An 18,779-nucleotide genomic window follows, 5' to 3' on the forward strand; every position below is an offset into this window, starting at 1 on the left:
GAAGCCACTTCTGTGGTGCCCTTGCTACCAAGAACCAGACTGTGCAAAAACAACACAACTATTTAGGTTTCTGTTTAATAAGTTCCTAGTTCTGCAGTCAAACTGAGCACTTTTCCTTAGCTTTCTAGATTGTCTGGGTGGCAGCAGTTACTTCTGTGAAGAAAGTAGCTGATCCAGTATTATTCTTCTAGGATACTGACATACTGTTATTAGGAGATGGATTGGTTCAAGCTGAACTAAGGCCATGTTGCTGCCAAAAGAGAGGTTCCATTGTTACTGTGCACTCTTGCTCTCCTTATGTTGGCTTGGGGAAATGAGTGGCTGTAGGATGAATTACTTGTGGTAGTAGACAGTGCAACACTTGTAGGAGGCAGGAGTTTAAGTGCTCCTCCTTTTTAATGGCAGTGTGGTCTTAGACTGCAGACTTCAGTATGGCTTTACAGTTAAGCTTTTCCCAGGTAGTTTCGGAAGTTCACCTTAATTGGGAAATCAATATATCTGGTTTTATTTTGTTTTTTGTCATAGCTGAAATCATAACAAGGCATTTTTAATTAATAAACATGGAGCACAGGCTGGTTGTCATCTCACAAAGATTTCCACACTGACTTAAATGCCTAAAGACTACATAATTTTACATTAAGTTTATGATAGATTTAATATTGAACAAAATAAAATTTCTTTTTTTTTCCCATTTCAGTGGCTTTGTTTTTCTTCGACTGATTTGTCCTGCTATCCTGAACCCAAGGATGTTTAATATCATCTCAGGTGACTATGCTTCAGACTGAATTCATACTTTATGTAATAATAGGCATAAAGTTACTTTAGTGCCTAATTTAGCAAAATATGAAGTCATTTGAATACTGTGTAAAATCATGTTAATCATATCAATTAATTGACTTTCTCCCTAAGGCAGCCAGCATACAGTTCTCACACTTAAAGATTAGACACTGTTTATTCCCAATGTCTTTTAAAGTAAAAAAAAAAAAAAAAAAAAAAAAAAAAAAAAAAAGTGAAAATTAATGTTAAAGTGTTTCATAAAGAAAACTGTTGTGGGTTAACCCTGTTTGGCAGATAAAGCATCACAGTCACTTGCTCACTTTCCTCTTCACCCTCAGTAGGATGGGGGAAGCGGAAAGAAAGAATAAAAAAAGAAAATTTGGGGGTCAAGATAAACAAAAATATATAAATGTTTAATAAGTAAAGGATAAATGTAATAGATCTAAACAAGTGATGCAAAGGCACTCATATTTCCTCCCATGTGTAGATGGATGCCCAGCCAATTCCTGAACAAAAGATGGCTGACACCCATAAAACCTCCCTCTTTTCCCTTTTATTGCTGAGCATGGCTTTATATGTTATGGAATATCTCTTTGGTTAGTTTGGGTCATCTGCCCTGTTCTGTCTAATCCCAACCTATTGCTTACCTGCTCACCCTCAGTCTATTCATTGGGGGGGGGGGGGAGGGGGGCAGAGTGGAAAACAGAGGCAGCCTTGATGCTGTATAAACATAATTCAGCAAAAGCTATAATATTAGTCTACTATCAGTACTCTTTTGGTCAAAAATGTAAAACTGTTCCATATGAGCTGCCCGGAAGAAAATTAACTCTGTCCTAGCCAGGCCCAATACAAAAGCATTATCTAGGTTTTTGATGCTCTCTTTGTAGAGTGCATCTCTATCAGTAGATAAAGCAGTGGCAGGGACTATTCCTGTTTGCTAGAACAGGATTGCAAAATTGTAGTACTGATCTGCAGTACAGTTCTGGCTGATAACAGCATTCTCCTAAACGGTTCTTAGATGTGCTTTGGATGTTGACATGCATCAGGGATCGTATCTGAAAGTTGGCATGGGGCTTTGTTGTGAATGGTGTGGGCATAGCTTATTCCACTGCAGTTGGCTTAAGTACCTAGAATTGTTTCTGAGCATTTTAACTTATGGATGTAGTTGAGGTCTTAGAGATGCAACAGTGTGTGTTACTGTTGTACCAGGCATAAGGCAGTGTTGATGGAATTCCACGTTTTAAGTTTTGCTGTATTCCTTTGTGGTGGATGCCAGGCACCCACCAAAGCCTCTCTCTCACTCCCCCTTATTAGCTGGACAGGGGAGAGAAAATATAACAAAAGGCTCACGAGTTAAGGATAGGGAGATCACTCAGCAATTACTGTCATGGGCAAAACAGACTCAGCTTAGGGAAATTGAATTAATATATTACCAATCAAATCAGAGTAGGGTAATGAGAAATAAAACTAAATTTTAAAACACCTTCCCTCTACCCCTTCCTTCTTCCCAGGCTCAACTTCACTCCTGGGCTGGTTTTGGCTGGGGTAGAGTTTGTTTTCTTCCCAGTGGCTGATATGGGGCTGTGTTTTGGATTTGTATTGAACACAGTGTTGATAATATAGAGATATTTTTGTTGTCACTGAGCAGTGCTCACACACAGCCAAGGCCTTTTATGCTTTTCATACTTCCACACTGGTGAGGAAGTTGGGGGTGCATGGGAGGTTGGGAGGAGACACAGTTGGAACAGGTGACCCAAACTGACCAAAGGGATATTCCAGACCATATGACATCATGCTCAGTATATAAAGCTGAGGGAAGAAGGAAGAAGGGAGGGGATGTTTGGAGTGATGGCATTTGTCTTTCCAAGTAACTGTTGCAGATAATGGAGCCCTGCTCTCTGGAGATGGCTGAGCACCTGCCTGCCCATGGGAAGGGATGAATGAGTTCCTTGTTTTGCTTTGCTTGTATGCATGGCTTTAGCTTTCCCTATTAAACTGTCTTTATTTCAACTCACAAGTTTTCAAACTTTTTGTCCTTCTGATTCTCTCCACGATCCCACTGGTGGGGGGAGTGAGCGAGGATGCGTGGGACTTGGCTGGTGGCTGGGGTGAAACCACAACAACTCCCTCTTTTCTCTTCCCCCTGCCTCCTAGTGGCACAGGGGGATGGAGGTTGTGGTCAGTCCATCACATTGTCTCTGCCATTCCTCAGGAGGACTCCTCATACTCTTCCCCTCTTCCAGCATGAAGACCCTCCCATGGAAGGTTATTATCTCCTATTAACTTTAGCCAGGCACCCCTCAATAGCTCGTTTTGCTAAAACCAGAAGACCCAAAGCTGTACATCTTGAGCAAGGCCTCTGCCAATCCTTGAGAGCCCAAATGACTCCCCCCATGGAGTTGTTTTAATATTTGCAGGGTCAAAGCTCCTGGAATCCGCTGTTTACTGTCCATTGTAAATTAATTCTCCCCTCTTTCTTTTGCTCCACCACTTTTAATTATATCCAACTCTTCTGATGGAAAAGATACCACCACCAACTCCCCTCTCCCCCCAGCAACAGCTGAGCCACTGGGAGCAAAGGGAGGATCCCAGAGACGTCTGGCAGAAGTGCTGCTTTCTGAACCTCTCCATTGGCCAGTTGATTACCTATTGCGTCTTCTGAGTACCCTGCCTAATGTCCCCTAATATGTATTATTTCTACCTCTCAGTAAAATCACCACCTCCAACAGGCAAGTAATTGAGCTCTCATGAGTGAGCGTTTTTCCCCTGCAAGTTAACAAACCTCTTTCCTCACAGTTTTCCAAATGCATGTACCACCCCATATGCATATTTTGAATCTGTAAATAAATTCACCACCTTTCCTTGATACAATTTGCAGGCTTTTATTAAGGCATACAATTCTGTGGTCTGTGCTGACCATGTATATGGTAGCTTCCCTTCTTCTTCCCCTCCTTTCACTATAGCATATCCAGTAACTCGTTTTCCTCCTATTACTCTTGAAGATCCATCAATAAACTCCTTTCCCTCATTTGGCAGAGAGATATCCTGTAAATCTTCCCTAGCTCGGGTTTGGAGATCTGTTACCTGGATATAGTCATGAGTTTCCTTTAGGTCTCCTTCCTCGGTACCAGTTAAACAGGAGGCTGGGTTAAACCCTTCCCTGCTTCTAAATTATAAATACTCCTGTTCCATTAAACAGGTTTCATACTGTAACAATCTAGTGCTGGTCATCCATTTAGAACTGGGAATTCCTAAGGATGGAGTAAATTCTTTTAATATCTTGCCCAAATAAGACCAGTGCTTCCATGTATCCCTGTGGAAGGATCATCCATGTCTTTATTATTTTCCCTTCTCCTTCTTGTTCCCACTCAAAGGCAAAATACTGTTTACTGTGCTTTGTAAGCAGGCATCCCCAGAAAGTATCTTTTAAATCAAATACTGAATAGTAGCAGTGTGAGGAGGAAACCTGGTTCAGGATGGTATAAGCATCTGGGACCATGGAGTGCCTGGGTTTAGTAGTCTCATTATTCTTATGTCCTGCACCATTCTATAGGTTCCATCTGATTTCATAACTGGCAGGATAGAAATGTTATAGGGAAACATAGCATACATGGCTCCAAAAGACCCGCCTTTAACAGGAACTCAATAAAAGGCTGTAACCCCTTCCTTCCCTTGAAAGCGGGTATTACTTCTTAGACACCACTTGTCCTGGTTGCCTCAGAGTAATTTGGAGAGGCTCCATATCCAGTTTTCCATATTTCCCTGGGACTGCCAACACTTCTGGGTTCACTTTAGCATAAGTTTTATCAGACAATTTACACAGTGTCACAACAGCCCTAGCCTCCCCATCACCCCTCACAACACTAACCCACATTCCCAACTGTTATAAATTACTCAGACCCCAAGTGGGAATGAGTTAGAAAAGTTTTATTGGGAATTAATAAAAATAATTCACAAAGCAAAAAGGACAGCACTGGGAGCATGGCCGGCCACCAAAGGCTCATCCACAAAATGGTGGCTCCACCTTTTATACGCTTGTGTTGCACCATCCAAATACATATTCATAAGCAGTCATACATATTCAAACATCTTCTTTATATATCCCTGGCCCCTCTTAAAGTCTGCCAGTTGACTCTTCTTTGCCATCCATTGGTGGAGACCTTCTTGCAACTTGACTGGAGGTGAGGTGGTGTCATGCCAAGTCCCCCCAGAGACAAGCTTCACCCATTCCTGGCTGCCTTATGCAAGGGGCACGTGTACACGCCCTCCCTCCACATGTCTCTGACAACCCTGATGACCAGGGTTGTCTGGTGGCAACAATACAGAGGGGAGAAGAGAGGATTAAAGGGAGGACAAAAAGGGGTCCAAAAACAACCTACAATAACAGTCACACATCAAAAGAACTTGAAACCTTAACAAAGCTTCTTTTAACACATAATATCCATTCCTCATATGAGAGCAAATCACCACACCACCCATCTATAACACAACTCAGTCATCAAATACCCTCCTAGCAAACCACAACCACAACTACGAACAAACAGAAACTCATGCTTTTCAAACCCATCTCACAGGTTGACCAATAGTGGTTGAATAAAAAGCACTGGATCATCTTTCCCACTTACTCCCTGAATTATCAAAAGAACCCTCTTTGGCATAAAATTCAAAGTAGACAGAGAGGCTCCCGTGTCTACTAGGAAACACACTTCTCAGTTCAGACCCACCCTGCATGTTAGCAAGGGCTCCAGTGTGGTGAGTCCCGGGTACAATAGGAGATCCTGACATGCTTAACAATCAATTTCTTATTGTTACAGGCAAAAATGATCAAGCCAAATAAATAATTAATAAAATTGAATTTTATTTCGCGACCGAGATTCAGTCTTAGATAGCCGTAATCAAAAGGACAGTGCCGAGTCCTGGATCGGCGCTGGGTGAACACTGATCCGACCTCTACCGCATTGGATCCCCTCTGTTCATGAATGCTGTCTCTGTCCAGTCAGTTTTTATACAGGTTTCTCCACCTGAGGTAGAGGTTCTCCTATTCTTCTCTTTGCTTCACATATTCATGGGGTCTCCTTTTCTCTGTGCTGAGCTGGACAAAGCTGTTTCTGGGAAGTGATGAATGCTGATGTTGAGTTACGGGAACCTCATACTGAGATGCCTGTTCCTGACTACGCTCCTGACAACTCTGACTATCTTGATTGTAGATATCTCCCATGTATTCATTGCTGGGTGTCTCCTGGATGGTCCAGGAAAGGGCCCATATCCACACAGAGCCACGCTTTTTCGTTTGTAAATGATGTCTTTCTGCTTGCTGCTATCTGTGGTTTTGCAGCCTTTACCTGGCTGCGGCTTGTGGTTTAAAACTTTAAGAATTTTTCATAAAAGCACCATTTATTACATATATATATTTTACATAAGTACAAATTATTCTATAACATATATTACACTAATGTTCCTTTTTTTTTTTTTTACAAATGGCATTGATTAAAAATTGTGCCATTATCCTTGCCTGTACCTTTACCTTTTCCTCATCCATTCTTACATATACCTGATGTGCCTTTCCAACCAACTCCTGCAAGGGCCCACTCTGCCACCTCTGCAACCCATGCTCCCATTGGCTGTGGGCTCTCACCCTCCCACAGCTGCCAAACTCTGCAAAATCACTCACACCCTTGGTGACCCAAACAAACTCCATTCTTATATCAGGCCAGGCTTTGGTGACAGATTGTATCTCACGGTGTACATCAAAGACAGTCCCTCTACCTTACACCGTTCACCAAAACCAGTCCATGTCCTGCCACATTGTCCAGATGCATCCTCTCAGCACACTCATCCAGGTCCCCAGTCTGCTCTCCCAGCACCAGAAGCTCTGTAAAGCACCAGGTCCCAGCAGGTGGGCGGTGCCACAGGGACAAGCAGGCAGAAAAGATGTCCTGCAACCTCATAGGGAGGTTGGCCGGAGGGCCACTACAGCCTCTGCCTGCAGGGTTGGTGGCATCAGGCGCCACCTCGTGCTGAGCCCTGGCTGCCCCACAGCTTCGGCCCGGTCCCACACCTCCCCACAGTCCCCCAGCTCATGCTCCTGGTCCCACACTTCTGTGCCTGGCCTCGGTACTCCCCACCATAGAGAAACCCCCCTAAATCCTGAGTATTAAGTGGACATACCCAAATCCTAAACCCTGGCTCCATAATGACCAGGGGAAGGGTGGGGGGGGGGGGTGTAGGAACAATACCTCCCCACCTTCCTTATCTTGGAAGCTGCTATTTGCCTTAACCATATTCCTCCACACTCCCCTTCAACCAATCCTTTCCCAAACCAGCACCATCTGTCCCCTGTTGCTGAGACCTCTTCTCGATGCCGCTTACTGCCCCCTCTGGGAATCCATCCCCTGTTTCTGAGACCCCTTCTTGACTCCCCTTATTGCCCCCTTAATACTTGGTCTCTTTGAGCCAGGTCTCATAAGCTCTCAGAGACAAGTATTACACCCTAGCTAGCTCAGCTACCTCAGGTGGCATAAAAGTAGCAGGATGGCTCCTGTGACAGTGTTGGAAACAAAAAGGTTTTTAATAAAAGGCAAAATAACAAAGCTCTTTACAGAGAAAAACCGAGCCAGGGCAAGAGGTTCTTGCTCCTGCTAAAACACTTCACAAAAGCGATTTACTTATTTTGTTCTCTTCTTTTTCAAGTGAATTGCTTAGGTGGGACTTTTTGGCTTCTGTCCATCTGGCTATCCTTAAGTTTGAGGTGAAGTCTCCAAGGTCCTATGAGGTGTCTTTTAACCAAATTGAGGAGAGAAACTTCTGGGCTTTTGTCCTTTTTAAGGAGACAAAGGGTAACTTTTTTACTCCGTCAACAGGGGGCACATTCCTACATATCACCCTTTCTATATATCTAAAAAGAAAAGAGGAGAAAGGAACATGATCTGAAAAGTCTTACCTTTGTTGACAATTTGTAGTTATGCTAATAATTTTTAAATTTGATTATAATTTTTATTGCTTGTGAGTTATTCTTCTGACGTTGTTGAGCCAGAGACGGGCGAAATTACTCGTATGATTTTAGAAGGTAAATGAGTGTTTATTTAAAAGCACTTGTCTCTTTAATGGAGAACATAGTGAACATTAATTCTGTTGGTCTTAAAGTAAAAACATTTTACTTGATTGGTACACTAGACTTAGGTCAGTGTGGTAGAACATATCTATAAACAATATGAACAGAAAGTAAGATAATAGATTGTTTACATTACTCTTGGACTTTTTCCCAGGCTTAGTCGGGCAGAAATATTTCCCTTTTTCTCTCTGACTGAACTGAGAATATCCACAATTCTTCTATCTTAACTTTGGTGAAGTGTTTTTCCCAGGCAAGCCTCAAGTTTCTGCCTATATATGATTTAAACATATAGAACTTTAAAAGATTTTTAACATATGGTTTAGAGGTAAGTTAATAACTTTTTAACACAACAATAATATCTTACAGAACTTTTTCAGTGCAAACTATTTTTTTAAACAATTTTAACTAGTGCAAACTTAGAAAACACAGTCTCTGCATTCCAGCTGTCGCTCAGTTGTCTTCGTGTTCTTTTTCTGGCATCTCCTACTGCACTTGGATCAGCTGTACCTCCAGCTTGACATTCTTTGCAGGGACCCATCGAAGACCTGCATTTGTAGAAATGCATGCAAACCCCCTCCCCCAAGTCACAAGAGGATGGGGTCCTGAGATTTGTCCTGTCTCTGGATTCTTGATGAAGACTGGTGGCCTTTCCTTGAGCTTTGCTTGACTGGTATTGCTGAAATGTCTGAAAATCGGTGGTACCTGCTCCATAAAATAATTATTTATGAAATTAAAAACATATATAGCTTTGTTCAGCTTCTCTATAGTAGATATCACTTCTGTCCCTCCCTTTTGCCTTTCAAGGATCACTTTCAGTGATCTGTGTGCTCTTTCTATAATAGATTGGCCTGTGGAGGAATGTGGAACACCTGTGGTGTGTTTGATACCCCAGATTTTGAAAAACTCTTGCAGTTTTTTAGAAACATAGGCTGGTCCGTTGTCAGTTTTAACTTCTTGAGGGATACCTAGGGATGAAAATGCTTGTAAGAAATGTTTAATTACATCTCTACTCTTTTCTCCTTGATGTGCGGAAGCAAAAATTGCTCCTAAGAACTTATCTATTGATACGTGTATATGTTTGAACCATGCAAATTACTGATATTGAGTTATGGCAGTTTGCCATATCTGCAGGCTACTTAAGCCTCGAGGGTTAACCTCTGTTGCTATTGCTGGTATGGCTAATTTTTGGCAATCTGGACATTATTGAACAATCACTTTTGCCTGATTCTGAGAGATGTTAAACATTCTTACTAAGGCAGTTGCATTTTGATGATAGAAAGCATGGCTCATTCTGGCTTGTTCGATAATATTTGGAAGGGTATTCTGTATTGACATGGCTAAAAAATCAGCCATGGCATTTCCTTCTTCTAGAAAACCTGGGAGCGCAGAATGTGAACGAATGTGTATTACAAAGTAAGGTTCCTGTCAAATAGAAAGAAGGAAGATTTATTTCTTGAGCAAACTGTATAGCTGGTCATTGGAAACCTCTTTTAGCACAGACCCTTCAGCTCTCTCTACTACACCTGCAACACAGAATGAATCCGTTACTAAATTAAAAGGAAACATGAATTTTGAAAAGACCCGCACAACTGCTGTTAACTCTATAATTTGTGAGGAACCTTCTACTTCTTCAATATCTGATTCCCATTTTTTTTGTCTCTGGATTTTGCCAAGCAATCACAGATTTTTTAGACTTCCCTGAACCGTCTGTAAAAAATGTGATTGCATCCAGGGGTACATGACTTCTTAAGGGCTTATAAATTAATTTTAGAGATGAATTTAGTAGCTCATGTTTTAGACAAATGACCGAAATTTTCCCTGTAAAATTTTCTAAGGCAAATTGCATAACCTCTGAATTTTGAATTAATCATTCCAAATAGATGGATGTGACAGGCAGAAAGATTTCTGCAGAATCCTTTCCTGAAAGGGAAAACATTTGCGATCTAGCCTTTATAATCAATTGTGATATAATTTCAGGGCAAGTTGTTATAGTTTTACCCAGCTGTCGAGATAGGAAAACCCATTCTAAGATTGTCAGATGGTCCTTCTTCTTTAGATCCCACTGGAATATTAGACCATGAAGCTGTGAACGCTCCCCTAAAACTGGAAACAAAAAAGACAAGTAAGACAAGTTAGGATTATATTGATGAGCCTGGCGTGATTGGATGGCTAACATCACTTTATCTAAAGCATTTTGGGCTTCTCTGTTGAATTCTCGTGGTGAGTTTAAAGCTGTGTCTCCCTTCAGTAGATCAGACATAGGAGCTAAGTCCTGGTTTGAAATGCCTAAGAGTAGACGAAGCCAGTTCAGAGTCCCTACCAGCTGCTGCACTTCATTCAGTGTTTCTGGACTTCTCTTTAGTTGGAGTGGTTGCGGAGTTAGTTTGTTCTGTGGTCCTGTATCTTAAATATTTCCAGGGAGAAAGTATCTGTATTTTTTCCTTCGCTACTGTGAGTCCTGCTTTCTCCGCTGCTGAGATGACCTGATCTGTTGCCTCCTGGATTGATGCTTGGTCCTTTGCTGCTACTAAAATATCGTCCATATAGTGTAAGATGAGGGAATTCGGGTACTGTATACGAACTGAGGAAAGTACTTTTGCTACATGTCGCCCTGATTTCTTAGGATTTTCTAAAGCCTTCTGAATTTACATTCTTGTAGAGAACTTTCTCACGCAACTTTCTGTAAACAACCTATTGTTTTGCATTCTTTCATAGAGGCGGAGAAATTTGATAGACTGGTAGTTTGTCCAGTGTCATTGGAGAGGTGGCACGTTCACCTTCCAATCCACTGGCACCTTTTGAGAACTATAAATGATTGGAGTCAGAAAAAATAAATTAGTCTCTTCATGGTGACCAAAGCTGTGGTGCGTTGTTTTTCCTTGTGTCCTCTGGTGATATCTGGTGGCCGCCGGTGTGTACTACAGCTTAGGTCGGGTGAGAGTGAGCTTACCCCCCCCTCCTCTTTGGCCTTTTGCCTGCTGTGTTAGTGATGGAAACCTCTATCGGTTTCGGGATGGAATCTCTGATGTTGGATCTCTGGAGGAATGTCCTGGAGAGGAATCGTGTTTCCGTCTCCTGGAGTGATTTTGAAAGGCTGTTTTTGTGGGCAAGGCAGCAGGGGTTCTTTTCTGACTTTAGGGAGGTGATGTCCCGGGAAGTGTGGTCTCACTTGGGGGTCAGTCTCATGGACGCCCTGTTTGATGACTGCTCTGTGGACGTTGGACCACTGCTGGTGCAATGGAAAATAGTGGACGCGGCTTGGCCGGGATCTGAATTTGGTAGCTCTCGGAGCTCTTTGGGGGAACCGTCTGTCTCGGACGTGGACGACGGGGACTCTGAGTTTATGCAGGATGCGGGTGCTTCCCCTTCTCCCCGAGACGATGAGCTGGAAGGTGGTTCCTCCTCTGAGGTGGATCGGGCTCCCAGCCCGCTGGCCTTAAGCGAGCGGTCGGTGGAGCCGGCTCGGCCGCCTGGCCCCACTCCGCGTTGCAGGCGCAGTGAGCCGGTGGGGCCGGCCGGGCCGCCTCGCCCCGCCCCGCGCCGCAGATGTAGTGAGTCGGGGGAGAAATCGCCCTCTCTTTGTGCCTTCCCGGCGCTCGGGGGCGAAGAGGGGCCCGTGGATCAGTCCCCGCCTCTGATTGCGTCTGATTCGGTGACAACACTTTGTCCAAATTGCGGTGTTTCCACGACATATCCCCTGGGGGCAGCGAGAGCGGGTTCGCCCGTTTCGATCTCGGGCTCGTCTTCTGGGGGAAGGTCGTCTCCCATGCCTGAGCCTGCGCAGCCTGCTGGGCGTGCGGCGGCAGTGGGAGCCGCCGGAGGCGGGGCGCTGGTCGCTGTTCCTTCGGGCCCCGGCCCAGCGGGCGGGCAGCCCGCCCCGCTCCGCCCGGCGGGGGCGGTGCCCGCTGCGCGGCTGCGCGGGACGGGTGCGACGCTCCTTGGGGCCGTGCCGGACTCCCTTGTGTCGGCCCGTGATAACGTGACTCCGAGCGCCGCGTCTCTCTCTGCGCCCCATCCCTCCCCCGCGCCAGGGGAGGGGGGCGCCGCGCCGGGTCTGCGTTCCGCGCCGCAGCCTGTGTCCGCCGCGGCGCCCTCTGCCAGCGCTGCGGCGGGCGGCACTGCCGGGCTGCCGGCTGGTTCGGCTCCGCCTTCCCCGCCTGCCGCGGGGGCTGAGGTTGCGGTACAGCGGGGCGCTGGGGTGTTTACCTTTAGATCGACTGCTGACGCGGCCGGCGGGAGACCGGTGGGTTCCCGTGGCCGCGGATCCTCTCCATCGGCTCTGTGGACCCTTCCCCCCTGCCAGGTGACCGTGCGTCCCAGGGACCACGGGCGGTTTTGGCAGGAAGTCCTAGATAAGGCTGAGGAGATGTGCGACTCTGCCTACTCGCAGGGCCTGCAGGATCGCGGGGGAGGCTCCTCTGGCTCTGCTGATGCTGCGGGGAGCGTGGTGTCAAGCGATGTTGCACTGCCCCGCAGTCAGGCGGCTGCCGTTGTCCCTGTGGAGCCCACGGGACGGGACACAGCGGGTGATGCGACCTTGACAAGGGGTCCCCAGGCTTTCCCTGTGCTTAGGGGTGTTACTCACAACACACATCAACCTTTACCGTTTAAGACACTGAAGGAAGTCCGTGATACCATTGCCCAGCATGGTGTTGGTTCTGCTGAAGTTATGCAGACGCTTCGCATGCTTGTTGCTGAGATGCTGACACCTTCCGACATCCGTTCTGTGGCCCATGCTCTTTTTGACCCTGTGCAGTTTGACGTTTTTGAGGACAAGTGGGCTCGTTTGGTAGCCAGCGCAGTGCAAAAGAATGCTACGCGGGGGCCACAGGATCCCAGGAGTGCGGTTGGCACTGATATGTTGCTGGGCACAGGCAATTATGTTGATCCTCAGGGGCAAGCTGGATATGATCCCCTTGTGCTTGACCAGTGCCAGACGCTAGGCTTGGCAGCACTGGTTCAGACCCTGGAAATGGCTGCTCCTCTGCAGCCATTTGCAACCATTGTCCAAGGGGTAGATGAGCCTTTCATGAAATTTGCAGGGAGACTGACTGCCTCTGTGGAGAGGCAGTTAGCAGATCCTGAGGCAAGGAGAATTGTGCTTGCGAACCTGGCCAGGAGCAACTGTAACGCAGACTGTAGGAGAGTCATAGGGGCTCTTCCTGGTATGGCTACTGTCTCGCAAATGGTAGAGGCCTGTGCAGACCTCAGCCCCTCCATTCAAAAGACGGCTGCCTGGACTACTGTTGCGCAGCCGGTCTGGGCGGTGCCGCAGGGCTGGCAACAACAGTGGGGGACTGCTCGGGCCAGCACCAAACAGGGAAAGAAAGTGCAGAAGGGAAAATTTCCCATGTTCTTGTGTGGCCAGTGTGGAAGGCCCGACCATATGTCATACGCCTGTAAGGCAACTGTTCATGTTAATGGCCAGGCACTGCCGGGCCCGGGAAACGGGAAGCAGAGCGTGAAGGGGAAGCGCGCCCAGACACAAGTTCCTCTCCAGACCCCAGAGTCCATGGAGGTTTGCTCAGCCAGCTTGCAGCCAGCACCCGTGGATCAGCAGGTGTGGATGTCTGCACAGCAGCAACAGTTGTGTTAGAATCTAGTCAAATACACAAGGTTCCTCTGGATGCTTTTGGTCCTTTGGGTGAAGGCATGAGTGCTTTCCTTATGGGAAGGTCTAGTGCCACCCTTCAGGGCATCATTGTGCACCTGGGTCTCATTGATGCAGACTTCACAGGGCAGATTTGTGCAATGGTTTCTACACCCACCCCCCCAGTCACGATCCCAAAAGGGACACGGCTTGTTCAACTTGTACCTGTTAAGTCTTCTGTTCGCAGGACAGCTGGCCGGTCGCGTGGAGTCGGCGGTTTTGGGTCCACTGGGCCGCCTCAAATTCACTGGACCGCTGTCCCGACCAAAGACCGTCCCGAGATGTCATGTACTCTGTCCATCCCCGGTGCGACGTCATCAGAGATTCACCTCCACGGGCTTCTCGATAGCAGCGCTGACGTCACAGTTCTCTCCCTTGCCACCTGGCCTCCGGACTGGCCTCTGAGTCCCGTGGAGACATCCGTCGCAGGACTGGGGGGGACGGCACGATGTTACGTGAGCCAGCGGTCTGTGCTGATCACAAACCCAGAGGGACAGACGGCCTGGGTTAGGCCACATGTTACTTCTACTCCTGCTAACCTCTGGGGAAGGGATGTTCTGTCTGCATGGGGGGTGCGCATCGGGATGGGTTTTTGATGGGGGCCACTGCGACGAAGGGCGCAGAGTGTCCCACGCCTCCTATACAGTGGCTGGTGGACACACCTTTTTGGGAGAACCAGTGGCCCCTCCCTCACGATAAATTGAGAGCCCTTCGGGATTTGGTGCAGGAGCAGTTGGACCAGGGTCATCTGGAGCCTTCTACCAGTCCCTGGAACACTCCTGTTTTCTGCATCAAGAAGAAATCTGGGAAATGGAGGTTGTTACAAGACCTCCGAAAGGTCAATGCCGTGATGGAAAGTATGGGAACTTTGCAGGCAGGCATGCCATCGCCTACCATGCTTCCTGCAGATTGGCCAATCTTCATCGTGGATTTGAAGGATTGTTTCTTTACAATTCCTTTGCATCCCGATGACAGACCAAAATTTGCCTTTTCGGTGCCAGCAATCGACAATGCTGAGCCCGCACAGCGATATCAATGGAGAGTCTTGCCCCAGGGGATGCGTAATTCCCCTGCCATATGTCAATGGTATGTGGCTCGTGCCTTGTCTGGAGTTCGCAAGCAGTTTCCTGGTGCACATCTGTATCATTATATGGACGACATTTTGGTGGCTGCTTCTACCCAGGATGAGCTGCTGAGGATTCAGCCTCGGTTGCTCGATGCTTTGCATGAGCATGGACTGCAGGTGGCTCCAGAAAAGGTTCAGCGACAACCTCCTTGGAAGTATTTGGGGGTCAAAATTCTGGAACGGACAATCCAACACCAGGAGGTGCAATTTGTGCATTCGGTGAAGACACTGAATGATGCCCAGAAGTTGATGGGTGTCATCACTTGGTTACGTCCATACCTGGGACTAACCGACGCACAGCTGTCTCCTCTGTATGATTTGTTGAAAGGAGACTCTGATCTAAAGTCGCCTCGCACGTTGACCCCTGAGGCACGTCAGGTGCTGGAGGAGGTTCAGCGGGCTGTTTCTGCCCGCCAAGTTTATCGCATTGATTTCTCCGTTGATGTCACTGTATTCGTTACCACTCCAGATTCGCATCCCACAGGTATCATTGGCCAGTGGAGTGACAAATGGTCTGATCCTTTGCACATCTTGGAATGGGTTTTCCTGCCCCATCGGCCGCAGAAGACGGCAACTGAATTGGCTGAGTTGCTTGCTCGCTTGATAATCAAATGCCGGCAACGGTGTTTGCAATTGATGGGCGCGGATCCCGCAAAGATCATACTCCAGGTATCCCGGGAGGATTTTGACTGGAGCCTTGCACATAGCGTATCCCTGCAATGTACTCTGGAAAACTTTTCAGGGCAGATCAATTATCATCTGCCCAACCACAAGCTACTGCAGGTGGCGAAATCCACCCAAATTTCTTTGCGGCCCAAAAATAGTCAGGAACCCGTGCAAGGGCCCACCGTCTTTACTGATGGCTCGGGGAAGACTGGAAAGGCCATTGCTACCTGGCAGGATGGATCTGAATGGCAGGTTCTGGAAGGTCATCAGGATGGATCAGCCCAATTGGTTGAATTAAGGGCTGCTGTTATGGCATTTGAGAGATTTTCCCAGGAACCTTTCAATTTGGTCACGGATTCCGCCTATGTGGCTGACATTGCACAGCGATTGGGTCATTCAGTGTTGAAGGAGGTCAGTAATCCTGCCTTGTTTCATTTACTGAAGACATTGTGGTGTGCCATTCAGGCCCGGGTTCATCCATTTTATGTTTTGCATGTGAGGAGTCACACCAACTTGCCAGGATTTGTGGCAGAAGGTAATGCGAGGGCTGACAGGTTGGCTAACCCGGCGTGGGTAGCACCTCAGCCTGATACACTCGCGCAGGCCAAGGCGTCGCATGGGTTTTTCCATCAGAACGCACATACCTTGCAGAAGCAGTTTCAGCTGACGCCAACGGAGGTTCGGGACATTGTCGAGTCCTGTGATGACTGCCATGCGCTTGCTCCACCTTTACCAGCAGGGGTAAACCCCAGAGGCCTTAGGGCTTTGGAGCTTTGGCAGACTGATGTCACCCAGATTGCCAAGTTTGGCCAGCTTAAGTATGTGCATGTCACGGTGGACACGTTCTCTTCTGCAATGTGGGCTTCTGCTCACACTGGAGAGAAGGCCCGCAATGTCATTGCCCACTGGCGGCAGGCTTTTGCCATCCTGGGGGTACCTTCTGCTGTGAAAACTGACAATGGTCCTGCTTACGCATCGCAAAAGGTGCAGCAGTTCCTGCAGTTGTGGGGTGTGTCACACAAGTTTGGTATCTCTCATTCTCCGACTGGTCAAGCTATTGTAGAACGCGCTCATGGTACCCTGAAGCGGGTTCTTCAAAAACAGAAAAGGGGAATGCAGGGTGAAACCCCGCACAGTCAGTTGGAAAAAGCATTGTACACCATCAATCATCTTACGGTGCAACAGAACTCAACCCTGTCATTTTGAACCATCATTTCTCGTTGCAGGCTGCGGACGAGGCCCATCAGCCTCGAGCAAAGGTTCGAGTGCGGAATTTAGTCACCAAACAGTGGGAAGGTCCTTATGACCTTATCGCTTCGGGGCGCGGGTATGCTTGTGTGTCCACAGATACTGGGGCACGCTGGGTACCTTCAAAGTGTGTTCGCCCTGACCTGCGACCACAGAGACAGAATCCGGCCGACAGGCAACATGGAAACCGTGACCAACCTGAAAGGCATCAAGTGGGTGAATCGCTGAGTGATGACTCGGATGCAGGCAACACGAGTGATCACTCTGATGATTCCTCCATGAATGGACACTGAATACTGTTCATTTTTCTTTTTCCTTTTTCTTTTTTTTTAACTGAGAAGGGTGAGATGTCGCCCTGATTTCTTAGGATTTTCTAAAGCCTTCTGAATTTACATTCTTGTAGAGAACTTTCTCACGCAACTTTCTGTAAACAACCTATTGTTTTGCATTCTTTCATAGAGGCAGAGAAATTTGATAGACTGGTAGTTTGTCCAGTGTCGTTGGAGAGGTGGCACGTTCACCTTCCAATCCACTGGCACCTTTTGAGAACTATAAATGATTGGAGTCAGAAAAAATAAATTAGTCTCTTCATGGTGACCAAAGCTGTGGTGCGTTGTTTTTCCTTGTGTCCTCTGGTGACAGCTACATACCACTGGCATATACTTGGTGAATTTCACATTCCTTGAAGAAGCACGAGCCAATGATATCTTTTTAAAGGAGCCTGCTGATTTATTGATGGGATGGAAAAGGCAAATTGTGGTGCGTCGTCTGGATGCAAACGAATATTGAAAAAAATATTCTTTTAAATCATTAACAGTTAACTTCCAATCCTTTGGAATCATAACAGGAGAAGGTAAACCTGGTTGTAAAGAACCCATTTCTTGAATCACTTAGTTAACTTTTCTGAGGTCCTGCAATAAGCTCCATTTCCCACTGTTCAGCTTTTTAATTACGAAAATTGGAGTGTTCCAGGGGCTGGTAGTTGGAGTTAGGTGACCTTTATTTAACTGTTCCTGAATAATTGCTCTAATGCAGCAAGTTTCTCTTCTGGTAAGGGCCATTGGCTGACCCAGACAGGTGTATTGGATGTCCACATGAGTTTTAGAGTCTTATGTCCTCAACAGCCCTTGTTAAAAATTGGTTTCTATTCTCAGACCCCATTGAGAGAGAATGTCTCTTCCCCAAAGAATTATCTCCGCTCCTACTATGAATGGTTTTGTGGGGGCAACACGACCTTCAGGTCCCTCAAATGTGACAGAGTGCAAGCTACAAAAGCTTTCACAGTGACCACCGATGCCTGCCAGTTGGTCCAGTGTGGGTACGATAGTCCAGTCCTGTGGCCATTTCGATTTCGATATCAGAGTGATGTCAGCTCCGGTATCTATCAGGCCAACGAGGGTGATGGTTTTCCCGAGATGCTTCAGGACACAGGTGAGTTGTGGCCGCCTGCGGCTGATGTGCCTGGTCCAAGCGATGAGGGATGTGTTGCTCTGTGACTCTGGTAGTAGAAAAGCTTGTGCTATGGTTAGTCCTTTAGAGATAAAACATGGAGGGTCTGGACACAAAGCTAAAATGGTGATTTCCTGTGAACAAGTGACAGATAACACAGTTGGAATGATATAGAAACCTTCTGCATGGGATCTGTTTACTCCCACTATTAAGAACTGACCGTGTTGTGGTTCAGGTCCCAGCTGTCCTGTGGATATTGTGTGAGCAATAGGATTTATTAGCATTACTGGCTGGGCTGTAGACAGCTCCAATCTGGTACCTGGGGACATTGTGCTTGGTAGTCCTGCAAAGATCTGCTGCAGTTCTGTGCTTGGTGGCCTGTGGTGGTCTCTGGCCTGTGAAACAGTGGTTCTTCTGTCCTCGGACGCCACTGAGTCATGCTCAGCTGCAAGTTTCCCAGAAGATGGCATGGACAACCCTGTGCTGGGTGAAAACTGTTAGTATTTTGACAAGGACCTCTGTAGCCACTGTTTTTTGGAGGTGGCCTCCTTCGTAGTTTAGGACACTTGCTTAAAATGCCCTCTCTGGCCACACGAATAGCATGTATCCTTTGGAGTCTTGGTTTTCAATTGCCCCTTTAAATGCTGTTAGAGCCTCTGCTAGGGTTTGTGCTTGAATTTCTACAGCTTTTTCCTGCCGCTTTCAAGTCTTTTCCTGTGCAGTTGTGATGGCATTAGCTAGCACCTCTGCCT

At 46.9% G+C, this 18,779-nt stretch overlaps 1 long non-coding RNA gene across 1 annotated transcript in view; it reads left to right on the forward strand.

The window, feature by feature from the left end:
* Positions 1–673: 673 nt before the first annotated feature.
* Positions 674–18,779, forward strand: part of LOC137464310 (uncharacterized) — a 37,466-nt gene continuing 19,360 nt past the window's right edge. Inside the window, exon 1 of the long non-coding RNA XR_010994170.1 lies at positions 674–765. This is a non-coding gene — a long non-coding RNA (uncharacterized lncRNA). The remainder of the gene's footprint in view (positions 766–18,779) is intronic.

This window comes from Anomalospiza imberbis, chromosome W, assembly GCF_031753505.1.
Source record: "Anomalospiza imberbis isolate Cuckoo-Finch-1a 21T00152 chromosome W, ASM3175350v1, whole genome shotgun sequence".
Classification (NCBI taxonomy): Eukaryota; Metazoa; Chordata; class Aves; order Passeriformes; family Viduidae; genus Anomalospiza; species Anomalospiza imberbis.